The sequence below is a fragment of the Hipposideros armiger genome, unplaced genomic scaffold, assembly GCF_001890085.2.
Source record: "Hipposideros armiger isolate ML-2016 unplaced genomic scaffold, ASM189008v1 scaffold_350, whole genome shotgun sequence".
NCBI lineage: Eukaryota > Metazoa > Chordata > Mammalia > Chiroptera > Hipposideridae > Hipposideros > Hipposideros armiger.
This window is the reverse complement of record NW_017731700.1, coordinates 1,117,537-1,134,116: the sequence shown is the minus strand read 5'-3', so window position 1 is coordinate 1,134,116 and position 16,580 is coordinate 1,117,537. Positions and strand designations below refer to the sequence as shown.

Sequence of the window (16,580 nt, the reverse complement as noted above, 5' to 3'; positions counted from 1 at the left end):
TGAGCAATTCCCAAGGTTTTCGAAAGGCTGTTTATTGGCACAAAATTCACACCTGATCACAAAAGCCTGGCGAATCTGTTCATGTCTATTATGAAAGATTCCAGGTCATTTTTAAGGAAAATTCCAGTCTTCCTTTGTATGCTGGCCACACATGGACCGTTTTTAATTCCATGTTTGTCAATGAGCTAAATAAGAACCTTTCCGTCCTGGTTAGGAGATCCAGGATGGAATGGGGAACTATGCCTACCCTAGAATTGGTAAATTTAGCTAATGAACTTGCCAGTACCCCAGATGAGCTGCCTAAAAGCAAGGTCACCAAGACATCTGAATTTCAGCCATGGCAAATGAGAGGCCCTGTGCAAAACCAGAGAACTCCCAACATTTTGCCATTACTGCAAGGAGCAAGAACATTGGAAAATATATTGCCGTAAGCTGAAGCACACAAGATGCTCTCTGTCTACTAAACAGTCTCTTTCAGGCCTTCGAAATTCCCAGTGATGGGACTCCAGGGAATTACAGATTTTTTTCAGCCTTTCCCCTTAATCATCTTGGAAAAAAAACCATGTGTACGTATCTGAACCTATTCCCTTTTGTCTAGGTCCCGTAAGAGATGAATATTAACATTGTTTTCTCCTTAGTTCTTCTGCCCCTACCCATTTATTAGACAGAGACTTCTTAGCGAAGTAGCATGCTGGATTTACTTCTTCCTGAGGAAGCCCCTCATGACTGCCTGACATTAACAGATAACTTTCTAACTCCTTGTGATGATTTGCAGAAAACTCCTCTGGGTAAAGCTGATTTCTCATGGTTTACCGATGGTTCATACTCAGACGAAAAAGGTGAGTACTGTGCTGGTTATGTTGTTGTAACTCCTTCTGAATTCATTGAGGCTGCACCTTTACCTCTGGCCACTTCAGCACAGCAGACTGAATTGTATGCCCTCACTTGACCTTGCATTTTAGCAAAGGGTACATCTGTCAACATTTATACTGACAGCGGATATGCCTTCGGAGTGGCCCATGACTTTGAAATGCTATGGAAACAATGTGGTTTCTTTACCTCCATTGGAAATCTGGCAACTAGATTTCATACAGCTTTCCCCATTTCATGGACACAAGTATACTTTAGTCATGATATGTATGTTTTCTCACTGGACTGAAGCTTTGCCTTGCAGACAGGCTAATGCACCAGCAGTGGCTAAAGTGCTGTTAGAGATGATTATTCCTACTTGGGGAACTCCTCTTGAACTCCACTGTGATCGAGGAACCCATTTTACCGGTCAGGTGCTAAAGCAAGTCTGTACTGTTTTGCCAATCATACAACATTTTCACTATGCTTACCACCCTCAGTCTTCAGGATTGGTTGAATGCACTAATGGTATTATTAAGACCCAATTGGCAAAATTTACAGAAACTCTTCAAATACCTTGGCCAAAAGCATTGCCATTAGTCCTTTGAAATCTCAGATCTACTCCTTTTGGGACTCATAAGCTCTAACCCTTTTTAGATAATTACAGGACACCCTGTGCATTTGGCACGTGCCTCTCTTGATCCACAGTTGGTAAAAGGAGACATACTTCAGTATTGTAAAGACTTAATTGATTCTATCGACAAAAATCATGCCTTAGTCAAACAGTCATTTCACGATACACTACAGGGAAATGAAAAATTAAAATTTCATACTTTAAAACCTGGAGATTTTGCAGGCCGGCCGAGTGGCGCATTGGTTAAGAACTGGCTTGGGACGCCAGAGGGCCCCAGTTCGGATCCCACATATGAGGGCCAGTGACACTGCCCTCTACAGCTAAGATGCTGAACAACAGCTCAACCTGGAGCTGGGCTGCCGTGAGTCGCCGAGGACAGCGTAGGCTGCAGCCCCTGCTGCAGTCCCTGCTGCAGTGGGTTGCCATGGGCTACCGTGTGTAGCCAGCAACCAGCGTGAGCGGCCCTCAAGCTGCTGTGAGCGGCTGTCCAGAAGCCAGTGACTGATCTGCCTCACCTGGGAAGAGCGCAATGATGGTGCCAACTTGGGCCAGTGAAGCAACGTCCTCCACAACTAGACTGAAGAACAAAATGACAGCAACTTGTCTGTTCCCCTTCCCCCAATTCCCTAGCACTGTTCCCATCCCCCAATTCCCCAATTTAAAAAAAAATCTTAAAATAAAATAAAACCTGGAGATTTTGTTTATTGGAAAAGACACCTAAAAAAGATTCCCTCCAGCCACGCTGGAAAGGCCCTTAGCCAGGTACTGTTGACAAACCCCTGTGCTGATAAACTACAGGGAGTAGACTCTTGGATACACGTGTCACACCTGAAGAAGGCACCAAGCCCTAACTGGAAAAGCACACAGCCTGGTGACCTGAAACTAAAGCTGTCAAAATTTTAAAGCAAGTGACCCCTATGGAGCCTGAGTTCCTGGTTTATCACCTCCCACATAAATTAGGTTGCTATGTTCTATCTTTTAACTTTGATATGTTTAAGCTTTGCTTCTGATGCCAGCCGACATTGGATACCAGCTGTTCTCCGATCCATGGGCACCGGCTGACTCCTGATCTGTGCATTGTTCCCATGACGTGAGAGATGACACCTAGAAGAGGCCCTTCTGACACCGAGGGACTAGAGGCTGAACAGACATCGAGGGAAAAAAGAATGGACACTGGAAAAAAACTTGGGACTAAAAGACCTGACTGTTTATCAATAATCTTTTAGAAGAAAGATCTTGATCAAGAGTGGGGAATGATCAAGTGAACTCGTATCTTTAGATGCTTAACCATAGAGTTGGGAAGCCTATGGGTGGAGCTGGGCTCCTTGTTAACTCTGTGATCCTGACTTTCCTGTTTTAGCTTTGTGGTAACTTCCGGGGGAGGGATCATAATAAAGGGATTAGCCATCTTGGAACTGGGGTCTTTTGACCTTCATGTGGGAGCCCGTGTCAGAGGTGTGCGTTCTTGCACTGCAGTGGTGGTTTTCGTTTCTTTTTCCTTTTCTCAAATAAACCATTTCTTTGTGGATTACTTGGAGAGTTATTTTTGCCAGTCAACAGTACGAAGGGGTCCTTATGGCTGTTTGCTAATTTGCAGTGTTGCCAGATGGGGCCACATTTTCCAGTGTGCATTATGAAACCATTTGGATAGTCAGAAACTGGAATCCAACTCCAAGTGAGGGGCATGGTATTGAGCTCTACTCAAACCAACACACATCATGCTCAGCTAAATTTCCCTTTTGTTCCCTATGAGAGTGATTGCTCTAAGCAAACTTATCCCTCATTATTGCAAATCAGAAACATGAAGAAATCCTGCATTTTGTCTTGTGTTGCATTGTGAACCAGCCTGTATCCACACGAATATCTGAGGTATAGCTGCTGACAGAAAGGTATAAATGCTGAAGCTGCTGCTATAAAAACTACCTGAGAGTGTAACTGAAAAATAAAGGGAAAACATTATTTAGCTCAATATGGACAGAGAGCTTTGCATAAGATAATATTCGAAACATTTAAATTCTGTGCTGAGAAACACCAAGTCCAATCATTAGAAATTATAATGTAAGAAGGCAAGGTGATTCCATGGAACTCAGGTGTTTGACACCCCTGCTGGGTAAGCCAGAAACTGTGCTTCAATTCTCCCAAAGAAAAACCATGATGAACAGTTAGTTGTTTTGTAAATTGCCTCTTAGAAATGAAGAGGGTAAAGTAGTAGTTTAAAAATGAATTATTTTGATTTATTGAGCTTAGTGGTTTGTATATTCCATGGGGTTCTTAACTTTTCCTGGAGTCTGTGTAGGAAAGGGACTTTTCTCATCTGGATTCCAGGAGCTCCAGGCTGTGCATACACATTTGGGACACATCCCAGGTGCTAGCTCCTGGACGGTATTTTCCAACCCTTATATACACCTGCCCCTGTCCCCAACCAGAGTCATCTCAGGAGCTATAGATAATGACAGCCAGCTCCAGTGACCCACATGTTTCTTTCTAGCCTGCTTCAGTGATCTACATTTTTCTTTCTCATTTGTCCTATTGACTGGCCAGAAAATGCCCACCTAACTCCAGAAAAAGATTTTCCATTTTTTTGAACACTGTGTGCTCAACAATAGTTTTAGGTGCTTCCTATGAACTAACCCATTTGATCCTATAATGAAGTCCTATTATTATCACACTCTGAAGATGAGGAAACTGAGGCACAGAGAACTTAGGTAATTTGCATAAGATCACACAGCTAGTGAGTGGCAGATCTTGGATTCAAACCGAAGCAGTCTGGTTTCAGAGACTAAGCTCTGACTTCCACTATATCATCTCCCCTTCTGGTTAGAAAATGGGAAGAATAATAAAACCTACCTTATAGGGCTGTATTGAGGATTAAATTATTATTATTTGTCCTCTGGAGTTGGGTGGTCATTTCTGAACACTGGGCTGGAGTAGAGAGAACGCTTGGCAAATTATGTTCAAGACATAATACTCAAGCTGAAAGAAGCATTTCCATTTATTTTTAATAAATCCAAATTGAAGTTTTACATAAACAGAGTGCTATAATAATGCATTTCAGTAGAAAATAGCTCTCTTAACATGTTTGTATTTAATGGAACACAAGAAGGGTCACTTTGACTTCATTTCCATAGCTGACTCCTAAATAGGATCTATTAGGTCCACTGGAAAGCTTCTCCAGACCTAATAGCTTTTGAAATAGGTTTAAGCACTTGAATATATATGCACCCTGCTCCAAAAGCCCTTTGCCCTACTTTAACCCTGTTAGTGCTAACAAACACAGCCTTGGTGGCTGTTTGGATACTAAGGCATGTTGACCCTTTCTGCCTCACCTCAACTCAGTAGACTCAGTGTGGGAGAAACAAAGTCTATGGGAACCAATTCACTGTGATGAACAGTGTTCTCATAAACAACATAAGGGACATGGAAGCGGTCACAGGAGCTGCGGTGGGTCCTTGCCATCCTGTTTTATGGAAATTGATGCTGCCCACATAAATGTTGAACTCACCTCTGATTTATATGCTAGCCCACTCTGGAAAATCAAAGGATTAAGTGGATGCAATATGCTCACATTCTGAAGTGCAAACTAGAGAATGGCTCATTTCTTTAAAGTTCCATAATACCCAAGAACAAGTCAACAGATTTAGTCAGGCTCACAAGCTAAGAAATAAATGAAGTAAATAGTTCAAGCAACCCCCTCCCTTGGGTTTGACATTTACAAAAAAGAGAAAGGTGCACCAGGGGAGCAAATGTGACTCCTTACTGATTAAGAGCACCATGGCAACATTCAGTGATCAATTGTAGCCTGAGTTTTCCCCCCACTGAGACTTCTGAAATGTCAATTAGTACCTAAAATGACTTCTGTAATTTGTCTCATAGGATGTCAGGTATTAAAGTTACTTTTCAGTATAACCCACACAAGCCCTAATTGGATTTGTTTATTTGTTAAATGGAGTAACGATTCAAAGGATAAATCATGGTGGACAAAAAGAAAGTTTGTTTTTTAAAATGAGAAGGAATATGGAGATAATGCAGCTACTGCTGTGAGTAATGAAGCTTACAGACTTTTAAGGGAAATAAGACAGACAGACAGACAGACACACACACACACACACACACACACTCCACTAATAAACGGTATTATGTGATCAGGGCACAAAGAGAACCACACAGTGCACATACGGTTAGAGCCCTCACAGGAGGCTCTGGGAAGAAGGGTATACGGTATTGGTTTTTAAAGGAACGACGGGATTTGGGCAGAATAAGGAAAACTGAATACCTATCTGCAAGAGAGTTGTTCAGAGAAAGGCCAGTAGCCTTATTAGGATGGAGCTGAGTGTGTCAGGACGGGCAGGGAGGAGCAAGCTAGAAGGGTAGGTTCGAGTCAGATAGTAAATGGCTTGGACGCTGAAAGGATTAAAGAGGGGATGAACACCAGAGGTGAAAACCAATTAGAAGGCTATTGCAAAAGTCTAGGTCAGAGATAAAGGCTTGAAGTGGGGTCGGCTGTAGTGGTAGGAAGAGAGTGCAGTGAGGAGAAGAAGCATCATGGAGATAGCTTTGGAGGCCAAACTGAAAAAGAAATTGTAAGCCACACACAAAAGCCTATATAATCAAGAAACACTCTTTCTCACTGTACTATTTAAAGTCTTCTCCCAAAATGGGAGTTGATTATGGTAAAACTGCAAAACGGTGAATGAGAGATTACTGTGGGATACCCCAGTTGACTGAATCAAGAGGTAAAATGAACACAGTCACTTCAGGAGCTTATTTAATTCTTCAGAGAACATAAGTGCAGTGCTGAAGTAGGATGCCAGATGGTAGCATTGGACAGCACAGCTGGCAGTGTGTTCTCAAACCCGTTGCAGTACTACACAGGACTCCCCCTCCCTCCCCCTCCCACACACATAGTCCCTTGGATAGTATTTACCCTCACCCTTAGGCCAATTGCTCCCCAAAGGCCCCATTTGGGCATGGAGCCTCCATATGAGCAGGGTGGTCTCTAACATCTTTTGTTTCTGCATTTCTATTGTTTGGGATACTTAGAATTATAAAACTGAAGATTCAAAAGGACTTCCATGTTCAGCTGGCAAAACCATTAGAATCCTCTCCATGAAGTTTCCACCAAGTAGTCATGTAGTCAGTTTTTGAACTTCCAATGATGGGGACCTCATTCCATTTTCAGCTTGTTATGAATACTGATTCTCTTTATTAATACTTCTCTAACAATTACTGTGTCATTACTCTATTCTACTGTGTAACTTGGTGTGCTAACTAATTTGATTTCATTTAATCCTCGCATCATCTAATTTTACAGATGAGGAACCTGAGGATCAGAGAAAGTGACCTGTCCAAAGTCACAGAGCTATTGTGTGGCAGAGCTGGCATTTGAGCTCCTAAATCTATTTGACTTTGATGCTCTCTTCATTAGTACGTAGTCTAAGCCAAAATCTGATTGCCTGTAAATCCCACCCTCTGCCATAGTTACAACATTTCTTTCTGGAAAGAGGGTAGCCTCTTTGAGGTACATTAGGAGATGCAAATCTTCCAGATCACTTTCATCATCAAAACACTTCAGAAATGCTAGGGCCGGCCGAGTGGCTCAGTTGGTTAAGAGCTCGCTCAAGAGTTTGAGCTCTGAGTAGCAGCGGTTCGAGTCCAGCCCGAGCTGAGCAGCCGCTGAGCTGCCAACAGGTAGCAGGATGGCTCAGCTTAAAAAAAAAACAAAAACAAACAAACAAGAAACAGAAATGCTGACAAGACTAGCAAATTAAAAGGCAGACAAACCCTCATATCAAAGCCTTTGGAAAGAGTAACTGTCTTTACCTACGCTTTACTCTTGACTCCTCCATATATGGCACTTAGCCTTCTGCTCTCTCAGTAGTCACCAATGAACCTTCTAATCAACAAATCTGATAGACACTTCCAAGTCCTAATCTTCTATGAGCTCAAACTTCTGGAAGTTTTCTCCTCTCTTAGTTTCTAGGATACTAAGAAACAGCTGGACTGGGTCTTAAAGGAAGAGTAGGAATGTGTTGTGCAGAGAAAGGGGCTGTCGTATATTCAAATTCCTATTAAATAGTATCACTTACTTGCCTAATAGTCAAAACAAAAAGGAATATGTTAAAAACTAAATTATTCTTACATTACATCATATAGAAAAAATAGTTCAGAATGGATTAAAGACCTAAACGTAAGAGCTCTTAGAGGAAAAAATTAGGAGAAAAGCTTTATGACACTGGATTTGGCAATAATTTTTTAGCTATGACAGCAAAAGAACTGGCAGCAAAAGAAAAACATAGATGAATTAGACTACATCAAAATTAAAAACTCTTGGGCATCAAAGGACACTATCAAGAGAATGAAAATGCAACACACAGAATGGGAGAAAATATTTGCAAATCATCAGTGTTGGACCTCCAGCTGATGTCGCAGAATTGCTTGGGTGTGGGAGCTAACGTCTTTGGTTTTGAATGCTACAGAATGTAAGAGCATGCTTAGGTTGATGCAGGACCCACAGCTCACTATGGAAAAATCAGAGATGGCTATATGTGATCCAGACACACAGGAGATTACTCCCCAGGCAACAGCCAGCCTGGTGGACTGGATAAAGCCACTGTGAGGTCTGTTTACCCTGAGAAGGGGGACTATCCATCTCCTGCTACGAATGCCAAGTGGAACACCCCAGGTGATGCAGCTGATACGCTCCGTGTGCAAGCCATGTGGGAATGGCTTTATGATGACCGGGATAGTCACCCCCTGAATATGCCTGTTACGCAGGTCATGGTAAATGCTGTGGTCAAAGGGGTTCCTTCCACACAGGCACCCTATGTAACCTTATGGGTGCAAAACCAAGGGACAGTAGGGAAGGCCTTATAGAATATGCTGTCTCAACTTTCCCTCATGGGTCTTACAGATGTTTATAAAATATTAGGTTAATTAAGAAGAGAGTTGGGGAAAGGCTGAGGAGAGAATCAAGAGACTCGTTTTAGCCAGGTGAAAGGTTTTCAACAGTTATTAAGGAGTAAAGTGAATAAAGCAAATATTGATAGGAGCAAAACAAAGAGGAAACATAAAGGGGAGAGTCACAGGACTCATTCCAACAGTGGAAATCTTCGGTGGTTAACAAATGAGATGAATAAAATGGATATCAATGGGGTTAAAACCAATATTTTAATATACCACTACCAAAGGTTGGGAAAGTGAAAAGTCCCCTTGCGAGTCCCCCAATATTAAAGTGCCCCAAACAAGTCCCATCTACTTATTCCAATTTGGAAAACAATTTAAGAGCCTAAAGGCAGAAATCACAATGAGAAACCTGACCAATAATTGTTTGTACTTGTGGCAGTGGTTAGGCAGATTAATCAAGTTAAAGACTGACAAAAGGGCCAGGGACTCTTGGCTCCATTCCTCACTGTGGTCCCGAAATCCTTTGCACAAGAGTTGGTAAAATGGTCAGGGAGTAGGAGTGAGAAGGTTCCAGTAGGAGCCTCGTGCATGTGGTAACAAAACCCACTGGTAAAGCCCTAACAAGGGGTTATAATTAGCTTGAGAGAACATACAAATGTAAGAGTCATAAGATTATGAATGTTGAAATATTTAAACAGGATTTATGTAAAGAAGTTGTGTCTTCTTTACCTGGATGTTTTATGAGAATGGATGTCATAGCAGGGAACAGTAACTACCCTTACCTAGTTTTGTAAAAACCAAAACCTGTTGATGAAGTCCTACTGGAGGCTATATAGTTAGGGATGTAAGGGTTAATGGAATCAAGGTAAAAGTTCATAGGAAAATGATGTTTGAATATGCTTTATGTGAATTGGCTGTGCCTCTTTAATCTGATTTTATTATGAGGATGGATATTGTATCTAACTGGAGAGCATTTCACCTACCTAGGATTGTGATACAAAAAGCATATAAATTCGCCCTTCAAGCAATATTAATTGGGCACACTAAATGGGAACCAGTAAGATTTCCTGAGTCCACAGAGAGTGGCATAGAAGCTGGTGTGCTGGTAGGGACACATTCTCTATGACATATGGCCACAAAGGCTGGGCTCTGCACAACTCCAGAGTTTACCGTTCACCATTTGTGCAAGACTCCAGATTCTCACCTCCTGGGAACAGGAGCAGAGGCAGAGGGTGACTACGGCCAACCATAACAGTCCCACTAAAGAGCAGGGTGGCTAATGGCAGCTAGGACTCCAGTATAGGAGTAGAGGTCTATCCATTAGTGCATTAAAACCTTCTCACTCAGTCAAGTCTCTGCTTCTTGTGCTTATCCCTCTTTGTTACACTGAGCCTCTCAAGAAAGTTCAGTTTGTAAATGTCAGCCTGACTTGCCTGAATTCAGGGAAACAATTGGATAAATAAAAAGTCACATTCCACAATTAGGCCATGAGAACTGAGGCCCTCTGGTGGCTAGAAGTGGTAATGACAACAGCCCTTCCAGATGGGGCTGAGGGAAAGAGGTGAAGCCCCAGAGCCAGGAAGGTGGGACAGACAGTGATTCCCTTCTGTCAGGGTTGTTCCATTGACAAATAGGCATGATCACCGCCATATTTCACATGAGAAAACTGATATTCAGAGGCTGTGACACTAGATCTTCCGATTTGTAGTCCAATGCCCTTTTTAGTGTATTCTGTTACAAATCCCTGGGATAAAAACCTTAGAGCAAGTGAAGCATTTTCCCTGAATGGTCAGAGAGGGACATACTGTTAGAAGATGCTATAAATGTTTTTTTTTAAAGGAGTTTCTGCACACTGTGGGGAGAGAGCTGTCACCTACACAAATTGTGAATGTCCAGCAAAAGTGAAGAGAAGCCCTGAAAAATCAGAATTACAAAAGCCAGCAAGGGCCAGCCAAGTGGCTCAGTTGGTTAACAGCTTGCTCAAGAGTGTGAGCTCTGAGCAACAGCGGTTTGAGTTCCAGCCCGAGCTGAGCTGCCGCTGAGCTGCCAACAGGTGGCAGGATGGCTCAGCTAATAAACAAATCAACAAACAAAAACAAAAGCCAGCAATATCTCCCTTTGTAACACTTGGTCAGAATTCTTGGTGACATATTGCATACCACAAATGAAGACAGGTTAGTTAATGTCTTCGCTATTGGACAGCTTTCTGATTGTCTTGGAGTTAGGCAATGGAGAAGGCCTTCATGCCCTCCCAGTATCTTCTCTTGCAGAAACTGTATTCTTTGGGGGGTTTGGGGGATCCTTATGGGTACATAAGAATGTTTGGATCTCAAATAATCAACGAATGAAGGACTTTGAGGAAGACACTTGAAATTCTTCTTAGAAGACTTTATAGACAGTTTTTTTAGCTTAAACTATTGTCAGGAAATTTCAGAGTTTCCAGGGACCACAGAATCTCTGATGCAACTTACCATATGGAACAGGGTTTTCTTTACCACTTTCCTGACAAGTAGCCATTCATTATTTATATGAACAGTTTTAGTAATGAGTGAAGAGTTCACTTGTTGAAAGACAACCCATTGCATTTTAGTTCTATTACAAATATAAACAAACCTTTGCAGAATTCTATGCTGGCCAAGCATACACGGTCCAGTGAGTGAATGCATGTCCACGATCAAGCCTGAATAAGACACTCTGGGGAAAAAATTGTTCATTTTATATATTGGGTTGTCGGAAAAGTGATGACGCATTTTGGCAATGAAAGACATAGAAAAAATATGTCATGACTTTTCCGACAACCCAATACCTTTCCTTGGAAGTTGAGTGAAAGTTGGACAGGAGAAGATAAGTAAAAAGAAGATATTCGACATAGATTCACTTTTATTTGGCTTTCTCTTAGAAAGTCATACAAAAGCACATTTCTCCAGCCTCAGTGCTCAGCTGCACCTAGCAGCTTCTGAAAGCTGGAGAGCCAGGAGCGTCAGTGTCTGAGGGCAGGAGAAGATGGAAGTCTCAGCTCAAGCAGAGAGATCAAATTCACTCTGCTTCCAACTTGTCATCTTATTCATGCCCTCAATGGAATGGATGATGCCCACCTGCATTGGTGAGGATGATTTTCTTTTAATTTTTAAAAAAATTTTATTGGGGAATTGGGGGGATGGGAACAGAGCTGGGGAAATTGGGGAAGGGGAACAGACAAGTTGCTGTCGTTTTGTTCTTCAATCTAGTTGTGGAGGACGTTGCTTCACTGGCCCAAGTTGGCACCATCATTGCGCTCTTCCCGGGCGAGGCAGATCAGTCGCCGGCTTCTGGACGGCCGCTCACTGCGGCTGCTGGCCGCTCACGCTGGCTGCTGGCTACACACGGTAGCCCATGGCAACCCACTGCAGCAGGGGCTGCAGCCTACGCCGTCGCCGGCGACTCACGGCAGCCCAGCTCCAGGTTGAGCTGTTGTTCAGCATCTTAGCTGTAGAGGGCAGTGTCACTGGCCCTCATATGTGGGATCCGAACTGGGGCTCTCTGGCATCCCAAGCCAGCTCTTAACCATCGCGCCACTCGGCCAGCCCTGAATTTGATTTCTATTTTACATTCAACAGTAATCTTTTGGAGGATTCTTGCGGGGGAATGACACAATCAGGAAGAAACTTTCAGTTATTTTGTCATTGAAAACAAATTTTTCATTGTTTACAATAGTTACAGGACACATGCTTCGTATTTGCTTTGCCTGACAAATTAGGGACTGATTTTGGAATTTGATTCTAGGGTGCTAGGACCAACCTGCTTTCAAACAGATTTATTTCCACCTGCTGCAATACCAGTCAAAGCCCACTTCCACTAAAAAACAAAATACATTGTTGTAGAGGTAGACCAACCTGGAAATAGGGATTTAGTTTTGACCTCTGCTACTATGTAACCTTGGGTCAATACATATACCTTCTCTAAGCTTCAATTTTCTAACATGTATAATTCGAGGGCTTGGAAAAAATGACCTGAAGTGGCCTTTCCATTTTTGACAAGCAAAGATTGTTTATGCACAGATGCTTCTGTGACCAGGGACAAGGGGAGCAGGATTAAGAAGAGTAGAGGTGGGCTTTAATTACCCACTCCTGTATATGATGGCTAGTGACATATGGATACCCTCACCAGTTTTCCTAATCTCGCACCCATGTGAAAAGGAAGCATTGGCTGCAATGGAAGGAAAAGTAGGCGGAAAAGCACAGGGTGTGATGGTGTTCTGCTGGTTAAAAGAAGGCAGTAAACTGAGACACATTTTTCAAAAGTGTAATTCTAAAATGGTAAAAAAAAAGGGGGGGCGGAGTTTTGAGGAAAAAGTTAAATATTTAGCTGTGTAAAATTCTCAGCCACCCGTGGGAGTCCCACATAATTGAAGCTTTGCAATATGCTGGGAACAAGTAGTCCCAGTTCACTTCACCGAATAATGAAGGAAAGGGGAAGGGAGAATGTTTCTGTTTGAGTCTTCTAGGTAAGGAAGAGTGAATTTGAAATCCATTTCGGTTTTCACATTTTTAAATGTCATGCCTTAGGTTGTCCAGCCCCGGTGAACATGACTGAGTTCTATTCGTTGATTGCCCATCTGGCTTATGTGCTCTGAAGAGGCCTCTTTCATGGACCAGAGACTAGAAGGACAGAGGCTAATGAGTAGAATCAATTTCTCATTTACTGAGATTCTTCTATTACACAGAACACTTTTCCAGGATAGTGGAAATAATGAGTCCTCTGGTAAAACTGCTAGGCTTTTCCACATGATGGGGCCAGAATGCTGGAACATTAGAATTGCCTGCTCTCCAAGGGCTAACTCCATTGAGGATCTTGTGCACTAACCTTTGCCTTTTTTCCCCCCTTCTATGGTGTCACTCAAGAACCCTTATTTCAACTCTGCACCCTTAGCTATGGGAGGAGGGGCTCTTTGGAGCCCAGTTTCTGTCTTGACAAAGGGTTATTCCTGCTGTGGCCAGAACCCTGTCTTAAAACCCATTGGTTGATTCTCCTCCACCCATCCAGAGGTGAGACACTCGAGTTCATTGGAGGCTCAAGGGCCTGGGAATGACTAACACTCCAGTACCTTCTGATTTCCCAAAGGTGTCCAGCTCTTTGAGAATGCAGATTCATCCAAGGACAGTCAAATCACTGTGCTCCCCTCACCACAAAAAAACAGACTCTTTGGCATACACTGTTCCAAGAGAAAAGCACATTTTGCATTTTTTGCAGAGGGGAGGTGCAGGGCAGGGTACCCCCAGCTGCTGACCCCCGGCCCAGCCCTCCAACAGCCCTGGGCCCGAAGCTGGCCCATGAATTACTGCAGATGCCTGAAGGGGCAGAGGGCTGAGCAGCACACTGTCTGCAGTAGGAGGCAGGATCTCACATCTTTTTGCATGGCTCCTGGCACCTGCCATATTGGCTAGGCTCGCTGCCATGGGGTGGGCTGAGCGAGCCGTGAGCTGGGCTCATTCCCTGCCCAGTTGTAGTGGGAAGTGGCTGCAGACCTGGTGTACTTTCAAGCCTGGGACGCAGCCTGGGGGTTCAGCATAGAGTAGAGCTGCTGAGCCACTGCTCCTCTTGATGTGCCTGGGCTCTGGGCTCCTGACAGATGCCCGTTCCCCTCATTGGTGTCTTCTTAGAAGCGACTTTTTGCAGAGGAGCTAGCTCTTCCCACCTAGTTTCCTATTGCTTCCTGCCTCATGTTACTCCACTCACCCACCCTCACCCCAGGGTTTTTGTCCCTGTCCACAACCATCTCACATGTTCTTGGTCCCTTGGATCTATGATATCCACTGTGTGACTACTGCTCATAAGGACCTGACTCTTGAAGGGCAACGACTTCAATCCCACCTCAAAATTCCGCTTTGACCTGTAACTTGGGTCCTCCTCTGACATTCCGACGTCGTTCTGGACCTCTTATTGGTAAACATGTCGCCAGGATTACTTGAGGACAGAAGGTGAAGGTAAGTGGCCTGCCTGTTGGAAAAAGTTTGCTGGGGAAGGTGTGGACTTGGGCTTCAGAACCACTGCCGACGTACTCTGCCTGCGGGCCCCTGGAGCTTTTGGTGTTGGGAACAGAGTGGCCAGTCAAAATGGAGTCTTGTGCTTCAGTCTATATATTAATACAGTGCCAGATAGAGCCTGGTGTGTGCCAAAATCATAAGAGGTAAGGATGCCACCACTGCAGGGTCCACCCATCCATCCACAGGAACTGTGGCCCCAGACAGTTCTCCTCAGTCTCGTCCTCTGAACCCTGGAGGGGGAGGGTGTCATGGGGTAGAGGCTAAAATTAATACTTTGTGCTGCCTTGAAATCTGGTAAAATGGGGAAGGCCTTGAATGGCTTAATGGCAAGCGCCTATCCCCACTCTGCTCCTCCAGATAGGGTCCCCTAGCTACACAACCCTCCTTATCAAGTGGACCAAGTGCATGTCTGATTATTATCCCTGAGTTGTGGTTTCAGCTTCCTGTCAGCCAGTAGAATTATTCACACAAACCAATCATAGCTTCCCTCAGGAACCAGGTGGTACCTCACTCTCTTAATACAGTGGGCCCTAGAATAATGTTATTTCATTAATGTTCTTTAATTCAATGTTCTGTCCTGATGAGATGAGATGAGATGAGGTGATGAGATGCCATAGGAACTTAATCTTGTTTATATCAATTAGCCTATGGTAAAATTGGTTTAATTATATGTCGTTTCACTTATGGTCCAAGAACCTATCCACGATGTTCAGTGAGGACTTACTGTACTACAAACCTGCCTCCCACAGACCCTTCTGTTTCACTCTATTCCAGGGTACAACTCCCATATGTTTGGATGGCATGTGGTGTCCTCTCCTTGGCTGTGAGTGTATGTGAGTGATAAATTGCTGTTGATCTTTTCTGTCCAGTGTTAGGTGTTGTGTGTTCAGCCATCTCCATAACTCTAGGGTGGGACTGCCTCCCTCACCAATGGGGTGAAGAGGAGGTGAGTAAAACAATTGTCACCACACATGATGGCCCGACTACAATCAAAGACAGCTTGTCAGCTGTAACTAGCTGCCCGTTGGCTAATTAACTGGTTCTATGATATAGTGAAAGCTCCTAGGACAAGACCATCAATTGCTGGTGGGCTTGTGCTTGGCCTAGGTGGCACTGTATTGTCTCTGTTGGGTGTTGCCATCTCTTCCTAGCCCAAAACCCTCTTGACCCCAAGAAAGAATTGTAGTTAATTGATTGTGGCCCAGTGTGATGTGCCATCATGTTTGGCCTGTGTGTGGGAGGTTGTCTCTGTGACTCCCACCCATAAAGGTGGCAACAACACTGTGCCTTCACTGGTCAATGTTTGAGTCCCTCTTGCTGGGGTTTGGTCTATTGACTTGTCATGCAGTGACCACTGCATGTAACCTGGTGACTTACTGGTTGGTTGGGGCAGCTGTATGGACATTGTGATTGTGCATCCCTGGGTTTGCTGAAAGGACGGAGACTACTACCATGGCAAACTGATTGCCTAAATAGATATTGTTGTTCAGGGAAGGGTAGTGAACTTTCACATCTCCTGTGCTGCTGTTGCTCTTGCTACTGTTCTGCACACACTTCCTTAACACCCAAGGCTTATTGAAGTGCACATCCGTGGTGGCCTGTGGCCCAGGAATTGATGAAAAAGGCAAAGGTGAAGAAGCATTTGGTATTGAGCTGCTCTCCCAATGCTAACCTCCTATCAGTGTGCCTTGGCTTTGCTTATTTCTGCTACTTTCCAGCTCACCAAAAGGTTACTCTTGTGATAGTAAGACTTGATACCCTCTACTTAGGCCATAGACAAAATGATCTTACTGGATGTGAATCCTGACCCTGGAGGAGGAGACAGCTGCGCAAGTGGTGGACTACTAAGCCCACAAACCATTTCTCATAGCCACCAAGAAGGTCTGGACCACTCATGAATGAATGGAGACAAAACCCAAAGCCACAAATTTGCACATCTAGAAATTTAAAATAATCTGAGGGAGTTCGTACAGAGAGAAAAAAACCCAAACCCAAACAAACAAACAAATTGAATCTCATGTGGTGGAAATAGTGAGGCCATGGCAGAAGATGGTTTCAGTCCCTCAACCTCTGGGTGGGGGTCTATCAATCTTCCATTGCACCACTCTGCTGCCTATGTCTCTGTTGTAACAAAAATCCTGATTATCATAGTTATAAGGGAAAACACCCAT

The 16,580-nt window shown here is 43.7% G+C and overlaps 1 pseudogene; it reads left to right on the top strand.

Moving 5' to 3' along the window:
* Positions 1-239: 239 nt before the first annotated feature.
* LOC109392832 (prohibitin-like) overlaps positions 240-16,580 on the top strand; it is a 51,271-nt pseudogene continuing 34,930 nt past the window's right edge.